Source organism: Polypterus senegalus, chromosome 6, assembly GCF_016835505.1.
Source record: "Polypterus senegalus isolate Bchr_013 chromosome 6, ASM1683550v1, whole genome shotgun sequence".
Classification (NCBI taxonomy): domain Eukaryota; kingdom Metazoa; phylum Chordata; class Cladistia; order Polypteriformes; family Polypteridae; genus Polypterus; species Polypterus senegalus.
In genome coordinates this window covers 57,159,910-57,182,904 of record NC_053159.1, presented here as the reverse complement: position 1 = coordinate 57,182,904, position 22,995 = coordinate 57,159,910, and the positions used below count along the sequence as shown (strand labels likewise).

Here is a 22,995-nt window from a genome sequence, read left to right as displayed (position 1 = left end):
CAACCTGACAATCTATTTCTAATAAAGTAGCACGTTTTCTTTGTATTGGTTTGATGGCAAACGGTTACCTGTCACACTGATGAACTTGTGCATAGACTGTAAATAAGGCCTGCTGTTGTACATTTACAGCTGAAAATTAGTGACATATTGCTGAGAATCCTTACTCAGGATGCTTTAAAGAATCTTTTCAATGGCACAAATAAATTGTTCAGAGAAAAACTGACTGGTAGGCAATTCATCCTGAAAGTAATACCAAGAGTCAGGCCTATATTTACGACAATAGTGGTTTTAGAATTTAAAAAAAAAACAAAAAAAAAAAAACACAACACTTGTGGTGCTATTTTTCAGCTAGTATCTTCCATACTATATACATCATGCTACAGTATGATCTGTATCCTGAAGACAACCATAAATGAAGAACCTGAGAGATCAGCTACAATTTCCATGGTCTTTGAAGGGTATCATTAACTGAAGAAAAATGGAAAAAATTATATGCAAGAATGTAAGCTTTATTACATTTAAATGATTGTTGGAAGTTTGATTAGGTACATGTTAGGTTATGGATAATCTTTATCACATTTTGAACAATAAGCAGTATGTTGGGGAAGTAAAGGTAGGTGGAGTTCTGTCAAAAGGTTCAGTTTATGGGTGGTGTGGAAGAAACTCCTGAAAAATCACCCTTGTCAATAAGTGAAGGTAAGCTATGGCCTTCATTACTTATGTTTGTTTAGTGAAAGAGAATAATAGAAATTGGTACCCTAATGTACCTTGGTATACAGCACCCATAATTTACTCAATTTTACGATTTCCAGAGTAATTGGGGCATAAGACAGTCCTGATCAATTTAAGAATATACAATGAATTCAAAAGATAGAAATATGAAATTAATAATCTTACTTTTAAAGTTATTTATCAGTTTCTAAGACTTTAAAAATTGTATACTTGCCAAGCTTTAGAGATTCTCTCCACCCATCCACCCCTTTCTAGACTGAATCAAGTTAATTTTAAGATTAAGTAAAATGGACATAATTTCACTAGTATGTAATTTTCTTCTCAAATTCATTGTTTATTTCTTATATTTTTGCTATCCTTTTTGTATTGTTGCCCATTGATGCAAGCATGTATTTGAGCCTCCCCCAGTTGCATTCCAAACTAAGTTGACTGAACTCCAGCTTCTACTAGATCTTGCTGTACTACATCGGATAAGGGTGTAAATAAGAGTTGAACAGACATCTCCCTACAGGTTCTTCTGCAGACTTCTTGAGCCAGAAGGCAAGAATTAAGTAAGAACGAACAAAGAACTGTAAATAATGTATGACAACTCTGGTGGACAGGGGAATTCACCTATGAAAAGACACTGACTTTGTAACTAGAACAGACTTTAATCCAGTCACCGAGGTACTACGTTTCTTCAAAAACTAGTTACACTTATCCCATTTGGGTGGTTGGGTGGCTCTATTAAGGGAACTCTGAGGAAACACTCAGGGAATACTCTAGGTCACATAGCATGGGTCACTCCTGAGCACACAGTCTCCCCCCCCAAAAACAACAAAAAAAAAACTTAAATATCTTTGCAGACCAGAAAGCAGAGATCCAGTTTGCCAAGCACAACAGTAAAGTCTGAAGGCTAAGAAGCACCCATCGCTACAAGTAGAGAACTTCAGCATCTAAACTTTTGACTGAAAGAGTAACACTTTTTTCCCTATGAAATGAACGCCGCTTCACTACATTTTAACCCCTTCTGTTCAAATGTAACCCATCATGACAGAACAGGTCCCCATCAATTCCAACAGGAGTCCCAATACCTCATATAGAGAAGACCCTCCTTATCAGTTCTGCTCCTCAGTGTGGCACCTAACTAAATTTGAATTGCATAACTGACAGTCTGCCCTTATGTATGTCCAACTGTTCCAACATGGACAATGATAAATAGATCCACTCCAGCCAAGAGCCTATCCACCCTTTCAGGGCGGTCTCCTACTCCTACCTGTGCAGTCTTATGGCAAAACATTATCAAACATGAATGAGAATCCTCCTGATGATAAAGAGCCCCACTATCACTATTATCTTTAATTAAATTAGTCTTTCTGGGGAGCATTTTTGAGGTGACACGTTGGAGCTCCTGATCCTCTCATGTCAGGGTTATTGGCACACCAGTCAATCTCTGCAAAGTCCAGATAACTGCTGAAAACCTTAAACTCTGGGGTTAATGCCCAGATACAGTGTGCACCTCTTGCCTTAGCATGACCATGATCCACCTATTTTTACCTCTCTGAACTGGAGCCTCCTCCTGCACTACTTTGGAGGGTGTACACCATTTTAATGTAGTGGAGAATAATACAGTATATAAAGGGATTTTTTTTTTTTTTTTTAAATCTATACTAATAAAAGGCAAAGCCCTCACTGACTGACTGACTCACTGACTGATCACTAATTCTCCAAATTCCCGTGTAGGTGGAAGGCTGAAATTTGGCAGGCTCATTCCTTACAGCTTACATACAAAAGTTAGGCAGGTTTCCATTTCGAAATTCTACGCGTAACGGTCATAACTGGAACCTACTTTCGTCCATATATACGGCCATAGCCTGCAGCTCGGTCGCCGTGCGAGGCGGAGTCCCGCATCATCACGCCTCCCACCTAATTGAGTGCCTCCCCGTATAAGGTAAATATTCGGGGATGAAGGACTGTGCTTATGCAAACAAAGATGAGATGGTGAGGGAGACACGCTGCCACTACATATTCGTGGGTGAAGGACTGTGCTTAGCATATTCATAAGTGCAGCTACTGCGGAAACCCTCCGACGCTGAACAAGCCTTTGCACACATATCAATAGGAAAGCAAGGTGTAAAATTTAAGTTTAAATTACGTTCATAGAGACGCTGCCGCTAAATATTCGCAGGCAAATCCACAACTTAATACCGGAAATGCCTGTTAAACATCTTAGATTCACGAGTACCGATTTGGGTAGTGATCATTTCGATGAATGAAACCTGTTCAAAAAACGCATTACACAATTGAGAAGGCAGCAAAAGAATATGAAGCGGGTGATGCATACAAGCATATTCATAAGTGCAGCTACTTCGGAAACAAAGCACGGTGTAAACCTAAAGTTTAAATTAAGTTCATAGACAGGCTGCCGCTGGAGTTTGTCATGTCCACGATGAATACGATATTCACGAGATACAAGTTTAATGAGAAGACGCAGAGTATAAACGAGACTTTTGATCACTTTGTAACAGAGTTAAAATTGCTGGTGAAGGACTGTGCTTATGCAAACGAATAGGAAAGCAGGGTGTAAAGCTTAACTTTAAATTAGGTTCATAGACACCCTGCCGCTGGCGTTTGTCATGCCTAAGATGAATACGATATTCGCAAGATACAACTTTTAAATTGCCAGGTCTGAGCTGACATTAAATAAAGTCATGGACATCGCGAGATCACACGAGATAGCACAAGCACAGCTGAGAAGCTTTGATGCATGTACTCCTGAGCGGCTCACGTGAACTGACTTTGCAGGACTGGGAAAGGTTAAATTAAGTTCATAGACACACTACCACTAAATACTCGCAGGCAAATCCACAACTTAATACCAGGAATGCCTGTTAAACATCTTAGATTCACGAGTACTGATTTGGGTAGTAAACACTTCGATGAATGAAACCTGTTATCTTTACAACGGTTGACAAACACGGAATATAACTTAAACACAACACATCCTCCAAATACGAACCTGATTGAAAGAAATAATGATAATCAAATCCTTGATGACAGCAACACTCATAACAGTGACAAAACTATTACATTGACAATCATGTTGTTATTTTTAAAATGTTTCCGTTTTTCATTTTCATAACTTCTTTAACACACTACTTCTCCGCTGCGAAGCACGGGTATTATGCTAGTTATTAATATTATCCAACAATAGCTAGTCATTGCTTAGGGATATTGACATGCATGATATTTGTGTGCAGACCGGTCTGAAATTCCAAACCATGAATTTACAGGTGAATGCCAGTAAGTATTAAAAGGACAGCAAATGGAGCAGAGAGGGTTAGAAGGCTTTGAATTCATCTAATAAAACCAGTTATACGTAGAGTATGTTGTTTTAACTGTAAAGGCATATCAAAAAGGTATTGTTTTAAGAACTCCCTTCCACTCTAGGAAGAATGAATGAAATAGAAAAGGGTCTCAGATTCTGGAGATATGTCAGGGGCTATAAAAAGGGCACAAGAGGCAGCTACAGACCACAGGTTCTCTCCACCTTTTGCCATTTCTACATCTTGAAGACTAACCCTGTCTAGGTAACATAGGCTAGCTGCCGGGCCCCGTTCAGAAAATACAGTTTACAGGCTGTGCAAGTTTACACATCTAGCACTATAAGGATATATCATTTTAAACCACTCTGTACTTTTGAGCATTATACCTGTAATACATAAAATGAAAGTTAACTTTTTTGCCTGTTCTAGTGTTCTCATTGCATTATGCCATAGATGTGACGACATAATACAGTATATGAAGGCAAAGGCAGGAATGTGGGGAAATTTTGTTATAGATCTCCATAATAAAGAGTGCAAAGGGGAGGACAGGGTCATTCTAGGACCCTAAACATTACAAAACGCATCATAAAAGGACATCTGGGAAAGATCTGCCTATTCTTTACAACGATACAGCCTAGCTCTCTCCTCCTGGAGTTCAGTGTTCCAGAGATCAAGATGCTGGATCAGCTGGCATCTCCCACAGATAAGAGAAGTTCAAAAACAGCTTGCAAAAAGCCCAACATCATACAAGACTTGCATTCTAGCGGCATCATGATTAATTTGTTTGGGGACAGTTCAGCCCTTTTAAAACTGAATACAATGAGTGTCAAACTACAAGATCTGTTTAATACCCAGAGTATGAACTGTTTAAAAGGTGCTCCCAGTACTAAATGCTTTCTGCTGCCACCTCACTTTAACCGGTCTTAAACCAGTCTTTCCCTAATTATGTGACTTCTAGTTGTGGGGTATGTGTAGTTTGCCGACCACTGTTGATGACTGTCAATCTTTCATTGCAGTGCGTTTGCTCCTTTTGTGACAACCAAAAGTGTGCTGCCTAACAAGGCCAGCAGTGTACTTAGGGTACAGCAAGTTCAACTACAAATTTTTCAAGGCCCTTTAATCAGGCAAACAAACTACTCTTATGTGGGGTCCAAAACACCTACATTCCTTATTCCTCAATGCTACATGAAATGCATTGTCCTTCCAGATGGATAAAGACAATATCAAACCAGTTTGATCTTATTGGAATGAGTCCCATTACATGACCAGCTTCATGGGAGTGTTGCCAAATGCCTCAACAAGATTGTGTAAAATAGGGCTATGGCTGACAATTTCTAGAAAAGTCACATAACATGGACAGGCTTAAAGGCTATGTCATTTCCAAAGGAAACACTTCACTGCTTCCAATTTAACTCAATGAAACTATAAAATCTTTAAAACAAGCAGACTTTAAAATTAGAACAAGACGGACAAGAACAGGCATTTCAGCCCAACAAAGCTCACCAGTTCTATCCACTTAGATCTTCTAAAACAACAAGTCTCATTTTGAAAGTCCCTAAAATCCTATGGTCTTCCATACGCCTTGGCCGCTTATTCTGTGCAGGTATGACTCCCTGTGCAAAGAAAAAAGTCCTAATGTTTGTTCCAAATTTACCTTTAAGTTTCAAACTTTGTTACTGATGGCGTCGACTGGTGTGGCTGGCCATCCGATTGTCTCGCTAATCTAAGGTTTATCTTTGTTTTTTTGTATTAGTTTCTCAACGACCACAGTCCTACAATTGTGGTTCTTAAAATATTTTCTTGCTTGCTTTCCTCTCAATTTTCATCTCCTGTTGGGATATTATTGAACCTCCACCTTTGTTTTATTCATCTCCTGACTTCACATGGACGCCGGTGTTTACCTGTATCAGTGAGCTGAATGCCTCACGGAGACGCAAAAGCACCTACCGCCGACGTGGAAAATGAGCCGGAATTGCTGTTAAACAACGCCAACTCAAGTCCCAGAGCTTGGATTCCAGATGCCTGCGAGTCGTCTATGACCCATCATCTTCTCCTGCACAGGACTCCATCCCTGGTCGATGGGGACTGGATACTGGATTTAATTTCTTCATTTCAAGGTGGCATCACTTTTCCTCGGTGTGCAATCGGGCAGTAAACGCTGGTAATCTTCACACGCTCACCCGTGCTCATCCCGCAATGAGCTCTTCTACCTCTATCAAGTCTGCTCTCTTGAACGCGAGATCAGTGTCCAATAAAACTTTTATTCTGCAAGACTTTCACCTCAAACCTGGATTTCTTCTTCATCACTAAGACCTGAATTTTAAATGGTGACTCATGTTTTATTGACTTGGTACCAAAAGGTTATTCATTTTTAAACTCTCCTCGGCTGACTCACCGTGGTGGGGGCATTGCCACTCTTAAAAGTATGTTCTTGTGTCGGTGCCTTACAGAGAGTCCGTTTAGTAACTTCGAAATGCAACTTTTCAAAGTGTGCAGCTCCCCTTCTTTGTTGTTTGCCGTGGTTTATAGACCTCCAGTAATTAATGATACTTTCATTTCTGAATTCTCTGATCTCCTGGCTGATAGTACCCTCTCCCATGACAAAGTATTTATTGTTGGTGATTTTAACATTCATGTTTGTTGCCAAGCGAAACCTTCGGTTAATGACTTTTTATCACTAATGGACTCATTTGATTTTATCCAGCATATTACTACGCCAACTCACTCTCTCGGTCACACCCTTAATCTCATTCTTACTTGTGATATTTCAGTTAATATTGATTTATGCTTTGTTTCTTTCACTGATCACTTTTCTATAATGATGGATATGATTATAACTGTTGATGAATTACTGTCCCCCACGCTGCTCGCACTTTTTAAATTCTTCTATTATATCCGATTTTAAAATCATTTTCTCTAGTCTTGATGTGCATGTCCAAAATAATGGTATTGATGATTCTGTCGTTAAAATTGAATTCTTCCTGTAAAAACGGTTTAAGACTCAATTGCTTCACCCAAGATACACAAGACCTGCGCCCTGGCTAAGTGAAATTACACGATGGCTGTACCGCGCCTGTCAAACGGCGTTCGAAAAAGAGATGGACTGATGGTCTCTAAACAGATTTTTAGGACTTCTCTTTTCAACTTCCAGGCTGCAGTTAAGATAACTAAACAAGATTTCTTTGCAGATTTAGTATCCCGTCATTCTAAGAATCCTAGGGTCTTATTTAATTCAATTAATGCGGCCATTCCTCACTCTGCGATGGGAATAAAATAGCACGGTTCATTCATGTGAGCAGTTTCTATCATTCTGGCTTTAGGCGTTATCATGGTGTTGAAACAGCCCTGCTGAAAGTATTCAACAACATCTCTATTATTACTGACTCGGGCAACGTGGCAGTCCTTGACCTGTCCACTGCTCCTCTTAAATATGGTGTTCTTCAGGGATCCATTTTAGGTCCTATTTTATTCTCTATATACCTTCATCCTATTGAAGCTATTTTTAGGAAATTTATCATTAGCATAGCCGTGAAAAGAAATGTTACTCAGGTTTGTATTCCTGTCTGCAAGTCTGCAATAAATCAACTCAACTGTCTTTCTGAACTAAGATCCTAGATGGCTAATAATTTTCTTGATCTGAATCAAAATAAAAACAGACGCTTATAGTGGGTCCATCAGCTAAAGCCCAAATTGGTCTTGGACTTCTGGGCTGTCTGTCTTTTTCAAACCTCAAGTCCGCAATCTTGGTGTTATCTTTGACAGTAACCTCTCTTTTGAGAAACAAGTACATTCTGTAGTCAAGAGTTGCTTTTTCCAGATTCGTCCATTAGGTAAGATCAAGCCTTTACCTTCTAGGGATCTTGAGAAAGCTACTCATGATTTTAATTTCTTCTCGCCTCGATTACTGCAACTTGCTGTATTCTGGGATTAACAAATCCCTGATACACAGGTTACAGTACAGTTGGTCCAGAATGCTGCCGCTTGCTTTCTGGTTGGGGCAAGAAAGGACGACTCTGTTTCTCCTATTTTAGCTTCTTTAAACAGGCTGCCTGTCATTTTTCGAATTGATTTTAAAATCTTGTTGCTAGTTTTTAAATCTTTACATGGGCTTGCTCCTGCCTATTTATCCAAATTGTGTGTTTTACACCAGCCATCCAGAGGGCTTGGATCTTCTGGTCAGTTGTCTCGTTTTCCCTTGTACCAAGTGTAAAACCAAGGGGGACAGGGCTTTTGCAGTTGCTGCCCCTCATCTGTAGAACGCTTTCTCATCATATAAAGGAGTCGTCTACAATTGAACTGTTCAAAACAAGATTAAAGACTCATTTCTATTCACTTGCATTCCGTGACCTTCAGTAATACTGATGGTTTCCTCATTGTGATTATATAACATTACTGCTATTATATATTTTATTTCTATGTTATGTTTTCTTTTATTCTATTATTGTAAAGCACTTTGGCCACAGCATTCCTATGCGGTTTTAAATGTGCTATATAAACAGACATTGACAAACTGTGTCCCCACATTCTTGAAGAGCTCATTTTAAAATAACAGTCTCAATCCACTGTACTGATTCCCTTCATAATTTTAAACATTTTACACCATGTTTCCTCTTAATACTAAAAATCCTTGAAGCCTACTTTTGAAGAAAAAAAAAAAAATGCGTGTGAGGTGCCTGGAGTCATATAGGGTAAATAACACAGTATATCATTACTGTATTTGGAATACATGCATTTCGTGCGTGTTCCGGGTCTACAAAAATCTGGATAAGAGTAGGATGAAGTGTCAAAATATTAAATACATATGTACTTTTATTCAAGAATATAAGCAAAGTTAAAAAAAAATTCAATTTACATGTTACTATCAATGAGTTACAAACTCAAGATCAAAAGTTAAAAATCAAAGTTGGTGTTTTTTGGTTGGTGCAGAGGTAAGAACTGCTGCTTTATAACCAAAAGGTTATGAGTAATGAGCTGCTATTAATACTATCATAAAACATATTTGATTTGAGTCTAACCCCCGGAGTAAAATTTTGGCTACTTATAAAAGTTAGGTTTTTTTTTTTTTAAATTTAATTTTCTCAGTGATGTTCACATGATAAACTAACTTGCCTCTTCCGCTCGGAGTTGATACCATTTATCTCCATTCTTTTCACTAGGAAACAAACCAATATGTACTAGTACACAGCGTGACATGTCAAATATTTAAAACAAAGTCAGATCCTTCAACTATCTATTGTCAGAGAGAAAAAAAATTCTACCAAACATTTAATTTACAATATTAGCTATTTCCAGAACTAAGAAAATCAGGAGGTTTTGGTTTTCACTAGTTGCCAGATTCAGAGTACTTTTGTCAAGGGATTCAAGTATAAAAATTTACCTGTAGTTCAGTACAGACATGTTAGTATTACTTCAATTTTAAAACATCCTTTCAATTCCATGTGATTTGTCAGCAACAACTTTGTTTAGGTGTGTAGACTGTGTCTTACAGCTCCAAAGAACTTTTTTTCAAAATGGATTTCTCCATTTGTGAAGTGACAAGTCACCAAATGTAAACTCCTGAAACGCAAGCCAAAAATGTTTCTTCATTTGTGATCTGCTGCACATAAGGCATTTCAAATAAAAATTGATGATCAACAAGTTTCAGTAGCAGGCTTTTAAATACACCTCGATATACAATAAGTGCAACAAAAGTAAGCAACCCATCATAAACAGACATCTGACAACATGCAGAGCTGCATATAATGAAACTCAAGGCACAAGTCTTTTGGACTCATTGACAGTTGCATCTTAAATGCCATCAATTATGAACAGATTGAAATTCTATAAGGTCATATCTATACCTTGTGCACCTTGTATCCAGAGATTAGTCAACAGGAGCTTTAAAAGCTGTCCAGCATTTGTTATAGGACACCCACATTCAGAAGCAACTTTAATCAATTGTACAAAAATCCTCACCTTCATATGCTTTGCTATCACTAGGAACAGAATCATGTCATTAGAACAAATCACTTTAACACATTTTAGATGTGCATTCTGCTCCCTAGTTGCAGTGAACACCACACTCAATCACATTCACCTTATCCTCCCTAGGTTTTCTAGTCTGCAGTGACAAACTTTTCTCAGGACTAAAGGTAAAGAGGACTCAACTAGTCTATAAGAGAGAATCTATATTAGAGAAACAAAAAATATTGTTTATACATTTTAATCAATTTGGTCTAGGTGTCTTTAGGACTATAAAGCACATCTTCGTTTCACTTTTCCATCTTGGCTCATTAGGAGCAGCTCATACCCATTCAAACTACAGATTAGTACTATAGCTATAGTATATAACAAATGTTAATGGAGGTCTATGCATATAGTGTGCAATGACTTAGTTTTCTCAATGTAATGTATATTATGTGATTTGAGAATGCAAAGCAGAACAATGAAATGGTTCTGCACACCATTTCAATCATGCTGGCCACCACCCTTCTAAATGGAAAAAAAAAAAAACTCCAACTCCACCCCAGCTCTTCCCGATTATGTCTAATCATAGTGCCATCATATTTTTCATCTCCGTAACAATATCTTACAGACAGACAGATCTGTGTTTGCTTGGCTTTTTACAGAAGCTCTATAAATAAACACATTTCTCCCTGGAGGCAAAAAAAACACACAAACTTTTGTCTGAACACACAACAGAATGGACTATAAAGAAAGAAAATGAAAAGTTCCAATTATGCAGACACACTGCTGTTGGTATAAAGGAGCAACAGTAACATTTCTTGATACACTTGTGCTGAATTAGTTAAAGTCTAGTGTTAAGAGTTTCAGAGAGGGTGTGCAGCATTGTTCATAATGGTGCCAATTTTAGGTTTAATTCTCTTTCACTACTACCTCCTGGGGTGCAGAGTGCATCCTACAACTGAGCTTACCCTTTTGCCACAATTCACATGAAAGGCTGCTATCTGTAGCATCTTGGGCAGGATTCAGAGTGGTGGCTGCGAGACACTTGGATCTGGGGTAGGAAGGGAAGAGCACCATGTATTTTGATATTGGCAAAGTGATGTATAATAAAAACATCTATATTTATTTATTTATTTTACACATATACAGTGGTGTGAAAAACTATTTGCCCCCTTCCTGATTTCTTATTCTTTTGCATGTTTGTCACACAAAATGTTTCTGATCTTCAAACACATTTATCCATTAGTCAAATATAAAACATAAGTAAACACAAAATGCAGTTTTTAAAATGATGGTTTTTATTATTTAGGGAGAAAAAAAATCCAAACCTACATGGCCCTGTGTGAAAAAGTAATTGCCCCCTTGTTAAAAAATAACCTAACTATGGTGTATCACACCTGAGTTCAATTTCCGTAGCCACCCCCAGGCCTGATTACTGCCACACCTGTTTCAATCAAGAAATCACTTAAATAGGAGCTGCCTGACACAGAAGTAGACCAAAAGCACCTCAAAAGCTAGACATCATGCCAAGATCCAAAGAAATTCAGGAACAAATCAGAACAGAAGTAATTGAGATCTATCAGTCTGGTAAAGGTTATAAAGCCATTTCTAAAGCTTTGGGACTCCAGCGAACCACAGTGAGAGCCATTATCCACAAATGGCAAAAACATGGGACAGTGGTGAACCTTCCCAGGAGTGGCCAGCCGACCAAAATTACCCCAAGAGCGCAGACCACGACTCATCCGAGAGGTCACAAAAGACCCCAGGACAACGTCTAAAGAACTGCAGGCCTCACTTGCCTCAATTAAGGTCAGTGTTCACAACTCCACCATAAGAAAGAGACTGGGCAAAAAAGGCCTGCATGGCAGATTTCCAAGACGCAAACCACTGTTAAGCAAAAAGAACATTAGGGCTCGTCTCAATTTTGCTAAGAAACATCTCAACGATTGCCAAGACTTTTGGGGAAAATATGTTGTGGACTGAGGAGACAAAAGTTGAATTTTTTGGAAGGCAAATGTCCCGTTATATCTGGCGTAAAAAGGAACACAGCATTTCAGAAAAAGATCATCATACCAACAGTAAAATATGGTGGTGGTAGTGTGATGGTCTGGGGTTGTTTTGCGGCTTCAGGACCTGGAAGGCTTGCTGTGATAGATGGAACCATGAATTCTACTGTCTACCAAAAAATCCTGAAGGAGAATGTCTGGCCATCTGTTTGTCAACTCAAGCTGAAGCGATCTTGGGTGCTGCAACAGGACAATGACCCAAAACACACCAGCAACTCCACCTCTGAAATGCTGAAGAAAAAGTGGCCTAGTCAAAGTCCTGACCTGAATCCAATTGAGATGCTATGGCATGACCTTAAAAAGGCGGTTCATGCTAGAAAACCCTCAAAGCTGAATTACAACAATTCTGCAAAGATAAGTGGGCCAAAATTCCTCCAGAGCGCTGTAAAAGACTCATTGCAAGTTATACATAAGCGCTTGATTGCAGTTATTGCTGCTAAGGGTGGCCCAACCAGTTATTAGGTTCAGGAGGCAATTACTTTTTCACACAGGGCCATGTAGGTTTGGATTTTTTTTTCTCCCTGAATAATAAAAACCATCATTTAAAAACTGCATTTTGTGTTTACTTGTGTTATATTTGACTAATGTTAAATGTGCTTGATGATCAGAAACATTGTGTGACAAACATGCAAAAGAATAAGAAATCAGTAAGGGGGCAAATAGTTTTTCACACCACTGTATACACACACACTTTATAGGCAGCCCTGCCCCAACTTGATTTTTACTGATTTTAGTATTCTTTAATCATTTCATAAATTTTTATTCAACTTGCAGACTCCCTGAAAGATTACGGAGGTCACCCTGTGGGCTGCGGAGCCCCTGGTTGAGGACCTCTGCTCTAAAACAATATAAGCATTTCTTAGGAACCCAGTAACTATATACGGTGTATAAACACACAGGTCAGATCATAGCACTCCACTGTATGCCTTTTTCAAATCAGTCTTACCAAATCTGATCAAAGAATGTTTCAAAATTATAGAGAAGATTAAAGATCTGAGATTATACCATGGAAAAGATGTTAAGCACATAAAAGGGGAAGAACCGATTGGTGTTCTGAAACCACTTCAAGGTTTCCTGTTGAAAGTCATGGGGGCAGAAGGCCTAGGAATTTCTATACCTAGCTAAAGATTCTAACTGTTCCTGTGTAATTTCCAGACATTCCCAAGCTAGCCAAGACATTTAATGCTTTCATCTTGTCTTGGGTATTCTGCAAGTCTCTAAGTGGGACAAGCCTGTAGGAGCTCCAGGGAGAGCCACACATGGGGCATGCTTTTGATTTACTCAAACCACCTCAACTGGCTCCTCAATATAGAAGAGCAGCAATTCTACTCTGAGGCTCTCCTGAATTGCTGAGCTTCTCATCCTATAACTGACAGTTAGCCCAGTGCCCCTGCAAAGAAACCCAATTTTTTTGTTGCTGGTACTCATAATCACATTACCCACAGCTCATAACCACAGGTGAAGACAAGGATGTAGTCGGATCAGTAAAATGATACCTTTCCTTAGACTCCCCTGCTTTACCATCACAAATGGCTCCCATAGAACTGATGCCCCCACTCCAATCCTCTTGAAAAATCTCATGTTCTCTTCTTCAGTCATTTGAATAAAAGATTGAGACACTTTAACTCTGCCACGAAGGTAAGTTGTTGCCACATCACCTGGAGAGATAGCAACCCACTCTTTTCCAAGAGAGAACTAGGACCTCATGATTTAAGATACTTTCATTCAAATTTTATTAATTTTATATCTGTGAATAAAATTGTTTTTAGAAGCAGCAGTTATTACACATGAAAATTTTAAGGTTATACATTACCTTGAACATGTCCAATATATTAACAAGATTTGAAAAGAACACAAGGTTTTGCTGGGCTTAGGATTTTTGTTCTTTACTTTTTGATGTAGCGAAGAAATATGAAAAGCCACAGAAAAAGGATTCAGGCACCAAATGATATGCTCCATATAAATGACGAAAAATAAAGAGTCAGTTGACAACTGTACACAAATAAGCAGACCAAATGGGTCATTACAAATAAAAAGAATGGGTTTTGGTGCCGAATGTGGCACTCAGATGCAGGTTCCTCTGCTGAATGTTGACTATTTCATCCTGGGAGGAAGATGCAGGACTTCTGGGATGCCAGGGAAGAAAGGGACATCCATGCTCTTGGGAAAGGTCTGTCCTGGAGGTAAAAGAGAAGAGGTTGTTACCAGAAGTGCCCTCTTATTCAGAGGTGGTATAACCCTTTTCATAGCCCTGTTGTAGTCCCTTAAGTGCTGGATTTGGCAATTGCAGCTACAGATCCCTAGCCTCAAAACCTACCACTCTGCCCAAATACAGAAGAAAAAAAAAATAAAAAATATATGTTATTGCAGGAAAGCATTCTCAACACAGCAACATATTCACTCTAACTCAGTTGGAACCACCATTACTGTTAATCAGCACACAATTTAGGTGTTCTTTGACACTATCCTGTCATTTAAAAATAAAAATGACAAATCTATTCAAAACAGGTTTTATTCCACCTTAAAATGGAGGATTAAGATTTTTTTCCTCTATATGCAGTATACTGGGAAATTAAGACATGAATTTCAGTTAATTCAAAATGTTGCTACATTTTATATTAACCAGAAAATATGAACACAACTCCAGTTCTAAAGTCCTTACACAGGCTCCATAAATCCTCCTTGTAACAAAGCCTTAAATCGCCAAGGCCCTGCATAAAAATCTGAACTGATTACTTACAAACCAAAGTGCACATTGAGATCTCAAGATGCTGGCCTACGTAAGGAAGGATGGATACATACATGCATACATACATACATACAGCGCTGATCGCACCCCAAATACAGACAAACGCCCCTGGGAAAATCACAAAGCCTGAAACACAGACTACCCTCACATTGCTCCTTATCCTTGCACTATAACGCGTAATACAAGCCTCGCGCAGTACTCCGCCAACTTAAAAGCCGTGCGCAGCGCCTGTCAGATTTGGAATTGATTGTTTGCTTTTATCTCTCTCTGCTCCTAGCGGAACTCTCATCTCTGACTTGATCTTATAGCTAGAGGGCCCCAAAGCTGTGAAATGATCTGTCTGCTAATACAAGAGATGACTTTTCAGCCTCTGATATTACATCCCAGCTGAATACATGCTACAATTAGCCTAGTATACCTGGAATATAGCTGTTTTTTTAGCTATGCATACCACATTTCTGTTTGTTATTTTTACAGAAATTAGTAATACAGTATTTATGGACTGTTCCTAATTCTCCTCTATTCCGTTTCTATTCTCATTATCTGGATGTGGACTGTTGACTCCGAAGCTGCACTTGTGTATGGAAGAGTCATACTAGATGATTCTCACATCAAAATTGCACAGACTCCACTACAGAAAACCCAGGACAAGGTAGGTGGCCAGCTGGCAGAGGTCTAAAGGAATTTGTAAAATTGAAAATCAAAAAGAAAGTCAGTTTTTATTTCCTCTATTGTGAACTAGCCATACTTCAATTAATTAATGGGCAGATATTGCTGGTTTCCATTTGAATTTAATCAGTTTCTACTTTGGATTTCCATGAATTTTAACAAACCTGTTTACTCTTTCTAAATTTAGTATAATCTACACTACTGGAAAAAACAGTAGTGTACAATAACAGAATACATTCCAATAAAAATGTTCCAGAGTGTAGATAAAAATGAATCTCAGCTCAAACACGTCAAACTCGGACAGCCATATGACAAGACAGCCCCATCTAATGCGCTACTTCATACCAAATATGGCAAAAAAATTAGTGTGCTTACTTTAGAATTATATTAAAGAATTCTTGCCAAATTGTAAACAGATCCTCATAGATAGAATTAGTTCCTTCACCAATCTGAGATAGTATAGTATCAAAAAATGCCACTTCCGTTAGTCGTTACTCCAGTCGTGTTGGCATGCGCACAATATGTTCCGTTACCAATAAATTTAACGGGTGATCAACAAAGAAACAGAAAATGATTTAGCCAAAATAGTAATACTTATAATTAAGAATTCATTACTTGACATCCAGAAACTCTCTACAAAGACATTTTAAAATAAATGTACCAATTCATTTCATGTCATACATGGAGACTTGCTCTTAAACATTTACTCAGGTAGGTTTTTTCCCCTAGGAGGAGAAAAAAAAAAACCTTTCGGGAAAGCCGTTGCTGTGGAACAAATTTAAGCTGTCCTATGAGGGATTAAAACCATGTGAAATAAATAGTTTAAGTTCTATGATGGTTGGGGGCAAAAAATAAAAAAACCACAAACCTTGCCTGTCATGACCACCCCTTTAAAATTGCGAGATGATCTCATATTTCAAAAGTAAAACAAAAATGTTACTGCTAATACTGTGCACTTTTTTGATTTTTATGCACTTTTAAATTTGGTCACATCTGACACAGGAGCATTTCAAAGTCAATAAACAAAAAATTATCTGTTTTCATTTGTGTGGATTTAAAAATTAGCCATTACTGGCTGCTAAAAAAAGAAGGACTGGCCCAGCTAAATTTCGTGATGTCAAAACATGGCCCAAATGATTTTGTAATTGAATAGCCCTACCCTAGAAGTTTGTAACTAAGGGTGGGCCGATGGGAAATGAGAACAAAATAATATATTCTATTCAATTAAGCAAACAAACTTCTTCCATAGTCAGACAATGGTATAGTCTTTTCCCCCTATAAAAGTTAGTAAGAGATAGAACTTTCTTGCTATAACTGACATACAGTGTGATAATTGAGTCAGTTGGGACTTAACACCCATTTTCAACTCAGAAATGGAATAGGCATACAGTTTTCTGACTGTCTAGAAATAGTCCAGAAACGTTGTCATTTTGAAATGGTTCAGAAACGTTTTGAAGTGATTTGTAATGATTTGAAATGTAACGATTTAAGCTTTGAACAGAACTTAAGAACTTTTCCTTTTTTCTGCTATTTAAAATTTTTTTTGGTATGAACCGTTTTACTTTGAATTTTAACTAAAACTTTTAAAACAAAGATTTTGTCTGTGGAATCATTTTGGCACTCCAGGCTTTTGTCGAATCCCATTTTTTGAGTTAGAGCTGCCGAACTTTGGTAATTTTGGAAAAACGCAGCTACATTTTTCATCAGAAAACTAGCCATCTGAAGGCGATGAACTAGAACTAGAACTAGAATCTACCATCTGAGGACAGGACGACGCAGAAATCGACAATGAAAGAAAAACTGAGCTATTCTGAGGTACTTTGCTGTTTTATCTCTGTATGATCGTAAATGAAACCAAGGTCACTAAACCTGAGCTTGAGATTTAAGAGACTGATATTATAAAAGACATTGTGGATGACATGGATGTCATGGCAACATCTAAGCATAGTGAAGTCGGGAGTGATCAGAGTACGGACTCTGAGCCAGATAATGTAATTGGAGATCTTAAAGATCATAAAAGTCGAAGGAAAGATCAGGTCTCTGAGCTTATGACTGAAATCGAAAGCCTTAAAAGATACTACAGAAAATCATTTAGAAGTAGCGCAAAAGCTGGAAATCTTTCGTGAGACGCACAGCCAGATTGAGGAGCAGAATAAAAGACTATCTGCGCTAAAGAAGGCACGATTAAGAAACAAAAAACGACATTCCCTGAAAACTAGGATCTGGAATAAATTTATTGACGCTACAACGACATGGCTGAAGGATACAAATAGCCTTTTAACACACACACACACACACACACACACACATCTGATGAACAGATCATTTCGAAGAGATGCAATTGCAAGAACGGGATCGCACAAAGTCAAGAGTACGAAAGGCTTCTTCTCAGTTAAAGTGCGCTCTGTATTTTTACAGGAGACCCACTTACTAAGCAAGGATCAGTTCCAGCTACAAAATGACTGGACTGGCCAAATGTTCCATTCTAGTTTTACGTAGAAAACTAGGTATGGGAATTCTCATACATAGAACAGTACCATTTGTAGCATCAGATGTAGTACTGGATCCTGAAGGGAGATATGTAATGGTCATGGGAGACTTATCTAACTGTAAAATGATTTTGATAAATGTTTATGCACCTAATGTTGATAAGGAATTAATACAAAATTTATTTGCATCCATTCCCAATCTGAACACTCATAAAGTTATAATGGCTGGGGACTTTAATTGTGTTCTAAATCCACTTTTAGATAGGACTTCCTCCACAGGGGGAACAGCATCTAACACCGCAAAGATAATTACAAAGTTTATAACTGATCACAACTTATCAGACCCCTGGAGGTTTTTAAACCCAAATTCAAGAACATATTCTTTCTACTCACCAGTACATCATTGCTACTCAAGGATTGATTACTTCTTTATAGACAATAACTTCTTGCCTAAGATTAAATCTTGCAAATACGATGCTATTGTTATTTCTGACCATGCACCTATGATCTTGGAGCTAAAATTACTAAGCCCCATACACTCACCCAGATGGCCTCAACCCTTTCTATTAGCTGACGAGAATTGTACTGAATTTATATCCAAACAAATCAAATTCATTCTAGAGACAAATACATCAACCGAGATCTCTGCAGGAATACTCTGGGAAACTCTTAAGGCCTTCTTAAGAGGACAGATTATCTCATATCTTTCCCACAGAAATAAATCCGAAGCCAAGAAAGTAGCAGAGATAAAAAGCAAAATTACTAAAATAGATGAAGAACATGCCAGACTACCAAGAGACTCTACATAGGGAGGCAGGCTCTACATTCAGAATTAAACCTCTTGACAACTAAAGAAACTGAACAACTAATTTACAAATCCAGACATCATTATATGAACATGGAGAAAGCTAATAAGTTTTTATCTCAACAAATTCACAAGCAGGAAGTGCGTAACGCAATCTCGGCAATCACCAACACGAACAGATATAAAATCATCGAACACAAAAATATAAAGCACATTTTTATTGACTATTATAAATTCCTATATACTACGGAGTTTAAAGAAGACAATACACAATCTAATGCATTTCTGGATACATTACAGATACCACAAATAGACGCTTTTAGTGTGGAGGAACTTGATAAACCTCTGGCGTTATCAGAATTACTAGATGCTATAAAGTCACTCCAAGGTGGGAAAGCAGCAGGCCCTGATGGCTACCCTGCAGAATTTTACAAGAAATTCTCCACTCAGCTAGCTCCCCTCCTATTAGCAACATTTACAGAAGCCAGAGATAACCAATCTCTTCCACAAACCTTTCGCCAAGCACTAATCACTGTTTTTCCAAAACAAAATAAGGACTTATTACAATGTGCATCATACAGACCAATTTCACTTCTGAATAACGACGTTAAAATACTCTCTAAAATCATAGCTAGAAGGATGGAGAAAGTGCTCCCTCGTAATATCACAAGACCAAACTGGATTTATTAGGGGCCGACACTTCTGTTTAATGTAATATACTCACCAACTAAATCAAACACCCCAGAAATATTATTATCATTGGATGCAGAAAAAGCATTCAACATGATTGAATGGAAATACCTTTTTACTACATTGGAGAAGTTTGGGCTTGGCCCGAACATTTGTGCATGGATTAAATTACTGTATACTAACCCAGAAGCTTCAGTTTGCATCAACAACATTTGCTCAGACTACTTTAAACTAGAGCGTGGCACTAGACAAGGATGCCCTTGTCACGCTGCTGTTTGCATTGCCATTGAACCACTGGCAATACATTGTCGAAATACTGATCAGATAAAGGGGATTAGCAGAGAAGGACTGGAACAGAAAATCTCATTATATGCAGATGATATGGTACTGTATATATCGGACCCAGAAAATTCTGTGCCTGCAGTCTTAGCAGCACTCACAGAATTTCAAAAGATCTCTGGTCTCAGAATTAATCTGAATAAAAGTGTACTCTTTCCAGTGAATTCTCGAGCATATACTGTAATATTAGATTAGACACCCTACCTTTTATCATTGCAGAACAGTTTAAATACCTAGGGTAAACATCACAAGTAAACATAAAGCTCTTTATCAACAAAATTTCGCGTCTGCATGGAAAAAATTAAACAAGACTTGCATAGATGGTCAACCCTTCATCTCACACTAGCTGGAAGAATTAACACTGTTAAGATGAATATTCTTCCTAAGCTCCTTTTTATTTCAAAACATCCAATATACATTAATAAATCATTCTTTAAGCAATTAGATTCAACAATAACCTCATTTATTTGGAATTCAAAACATCCACGCATCAAAAGCGACCCTACAAAGACAAAAGGCAGAAGGCATGGCTCTACCTAACTTCCAGTTTTATTACTGGGCAGCAAATATACAGGCGATAAGAACCTGGACACAAATAGAAGAACATACACAGGCTTGGACCACAATAGAAGTAAAATCCTGCAGTACTTCTTTGTATTCCTTGCTCTGTGCTCCAATAAACACATTATCGTCAATATAGTAATAACCCAATTGTGCTTCACTCACTTAGAATCTGGAACCAATGTAGAAAGCATTTTAAGACGGAGAAGCTTCTATCTGTGGCACCTCTGCAAGAGAACCACCTCTTTCAACCTTCGCAAACATATGCAGTTTTAATATCTGGAAAAATTTGGAATTAACTTGCTTAGAGATCTTTATATAGACAACGTCTTTGCATCCTATGAACAATTACATTCCAAATTTAACATTCCAGCTACACATTTCTTTCACTATCTTCAAATCAGGAACTTTGTTAAACAGAACCTTCCAGATTTTCCTCATCTTGCACCCTCATCCATGCTGGAAAAATATTGCTCAATCTTAAGGACTTAGACTCCATCTCTACAATATATAAAATCATTTTACAATCCCTTAAAGATCCAAGAGGACACTGGGAAAAGATCTCTCAATTAATATATCAGAAAAGGAGTGGAAAGTAGCAATGCAGAGAATTCACTCGAGCTCCATATGCGCAAAGCATACAATTATACAACTCAAAATTATATATCGAGCACATCTGTCTCGACTAAAACTCTCCAAAATGTTTCCAGGGCATGATCCAACCTGCGAACGTTGCAACCAAGTTCCAGCCTCACTGGGTCACATGTTCTGGGCCTGCACCAAATTAACATTATTCTGGACAAAAATTTTAATTACCTCTCAGACAGCCTTGGACTCACAATCCCTCCTAACCCATTAACAGCTGTGTTTGGGGTTCTTCCAGAGGGGCTTAAAGTGGAGGAAAGACAAACAAATTGTGATTGCATTCACTACACTTTGGCACACAGACTTATTCTGATAAACTGGAAGAACCCAAACTCTCCTCTTTTAAGTCAGTGGGAAACTGATGTGTTATATTATTTGAAATTGGAAAAATCAAATACTCAGTTAGAGGATCTACAGACTTTTTCAAAACATGGCAGGATCTAATCAGTAATATTTTAAAATAAGTTCATGAAGCACAGAGAATTTATTATTAATTTAGGTATGTTTACAAGCCTCTCTCTCTCAGGGGTGGGGATCGATCTGTTCTTAACTCAATTTTTCTTTTTGTAAAAACTTGATTGCTTTGTATGGATTCCAATAAAATTAATAAAATATATAAAAAAAAAAAATATATAAAAAGTGTACTCTGGATATTAAATGCGACTCTTTAGCCAAGAAAAGCACTGCTGCATCATCAACTTCAACAGTAACACTTAAACGGACGGAACTCGATAGTATCCTAAAAATGCTACATGAACTTAAAGTGGAAAGACCGGAACAATCCACAACTAGCACAAAAACCCGAGACACAGAGCTCCAAAAATGATATATTGGACATGCTAGTTTGGAATCAAGTCAAATATCAGGAGAATCAAGCTGAATGTCAAAAAGCAATCAGTGAAATGGCTAAAACGCTAACCAAACAAAAGGATTACTCCTGCGCCGCATGGTGAAGTACCACACAGGAAGTTCCCTTTATTTTCAGGTGACCCAATGGCTTATGCAGACTATTTTTTTTTTTTTTTAGGGCTTTTGATAACGCTGTCTGAGGATATTTTTGAAAAACCCTCAAGATGAATTAGATTTGATCCAATTCACAAGAGGTCCTGCTCAGGATTTAGTTACAGGCCGTGTGCAAGAAAACAACTTGGAAATACTTTGCTGATGAAGTATTCATAGCTGATGCATATATAGAAAGGGCATTGAAGTGGCCTCAATTGAAGCAAAATGATAGTGCAGCCCTGAGAGAATATGCATCCTTTCTTGATAGCTGTATGGACGCAATGACAAGTGCAGGGAGTCATGACATACTCGACAATAATCCAAATATTCGAATAATCATCTCAAAGCTCCCATATTCTTTATGAGATAAATGGCGAAGCTGGGCCTTTGAATTTGAAGAAAAGCAAGCAAGAGCAGGTACTGATCACCTTTCTACATCTACAGGTAAGGATGAAGATAGATCTGTTAAATGGAGATGTTTCACAAGGTAGCACTGAGAAAAAGGAAAAGACCGACAAGAGTAGGTCTCCTCAGAAGTATGGAGGGAGATTAAGAGGAATCTTCACTACAGGTATTTCTGATGCTGACGAAAAGGGAACATGAGAAACCTCGGTCAAGAAGACTGTTGATTCCTATGCATTTAAAAAGCCTTGTGTATTCTGCAATGGCCACCATATCCTTACTGTGTAGTAAAATCAAAGAACTGCCACATAAAGAAAGAACTAACTTTTTAAAATCTAAAGGTTTATGTTTTCGTTGACTCAAACAAGGGCACCTTGGTAAGAATTGTAAAGAATAAAGTGTCAGACATGTTTTTTTCAGCACCCAGATATCCTGCACATCAAAAGGGAGAGTGGAGCCACAGCTACAGCCAGTGCGGCAACATCTACTGAAAGAGAGGCAGAGACTGGAGCTTATACCTTTACTGGGGCTGGTATAGAATGCACGCTGTACATGGTTCCTGTCAAGGTAAAAATCTAAGAAAAGGTGAAAGGTA

The 22,995-nt window shown here is 38.0% G+C and overlaps 1 protein-coding gene across 8 annotated transcripts in view; it reads right to left on the bottom strand.

Moving 5' to 3' along the window:
• LOC120531052 (protein kinase C zeta type) overlaps positions 1-22,995 on the bottom strand; it is a 677,641-nt gene that overhangs the window by 543,603 nt on the left and 111,043 nt on the right. For all 8 annotated transcript variants that reach the window (XM_039756040.1, XM_039756039.1, XM_039756044.1 and 5 more), the window contains one exon: positions 13,863-14,226. The gene's annotated coding sequence lies outside the window, so the exon portion shown is untranslated. The remainder of the gene's footprint in view (positions 1-13,862; positions 14,227-22,995) is intronic.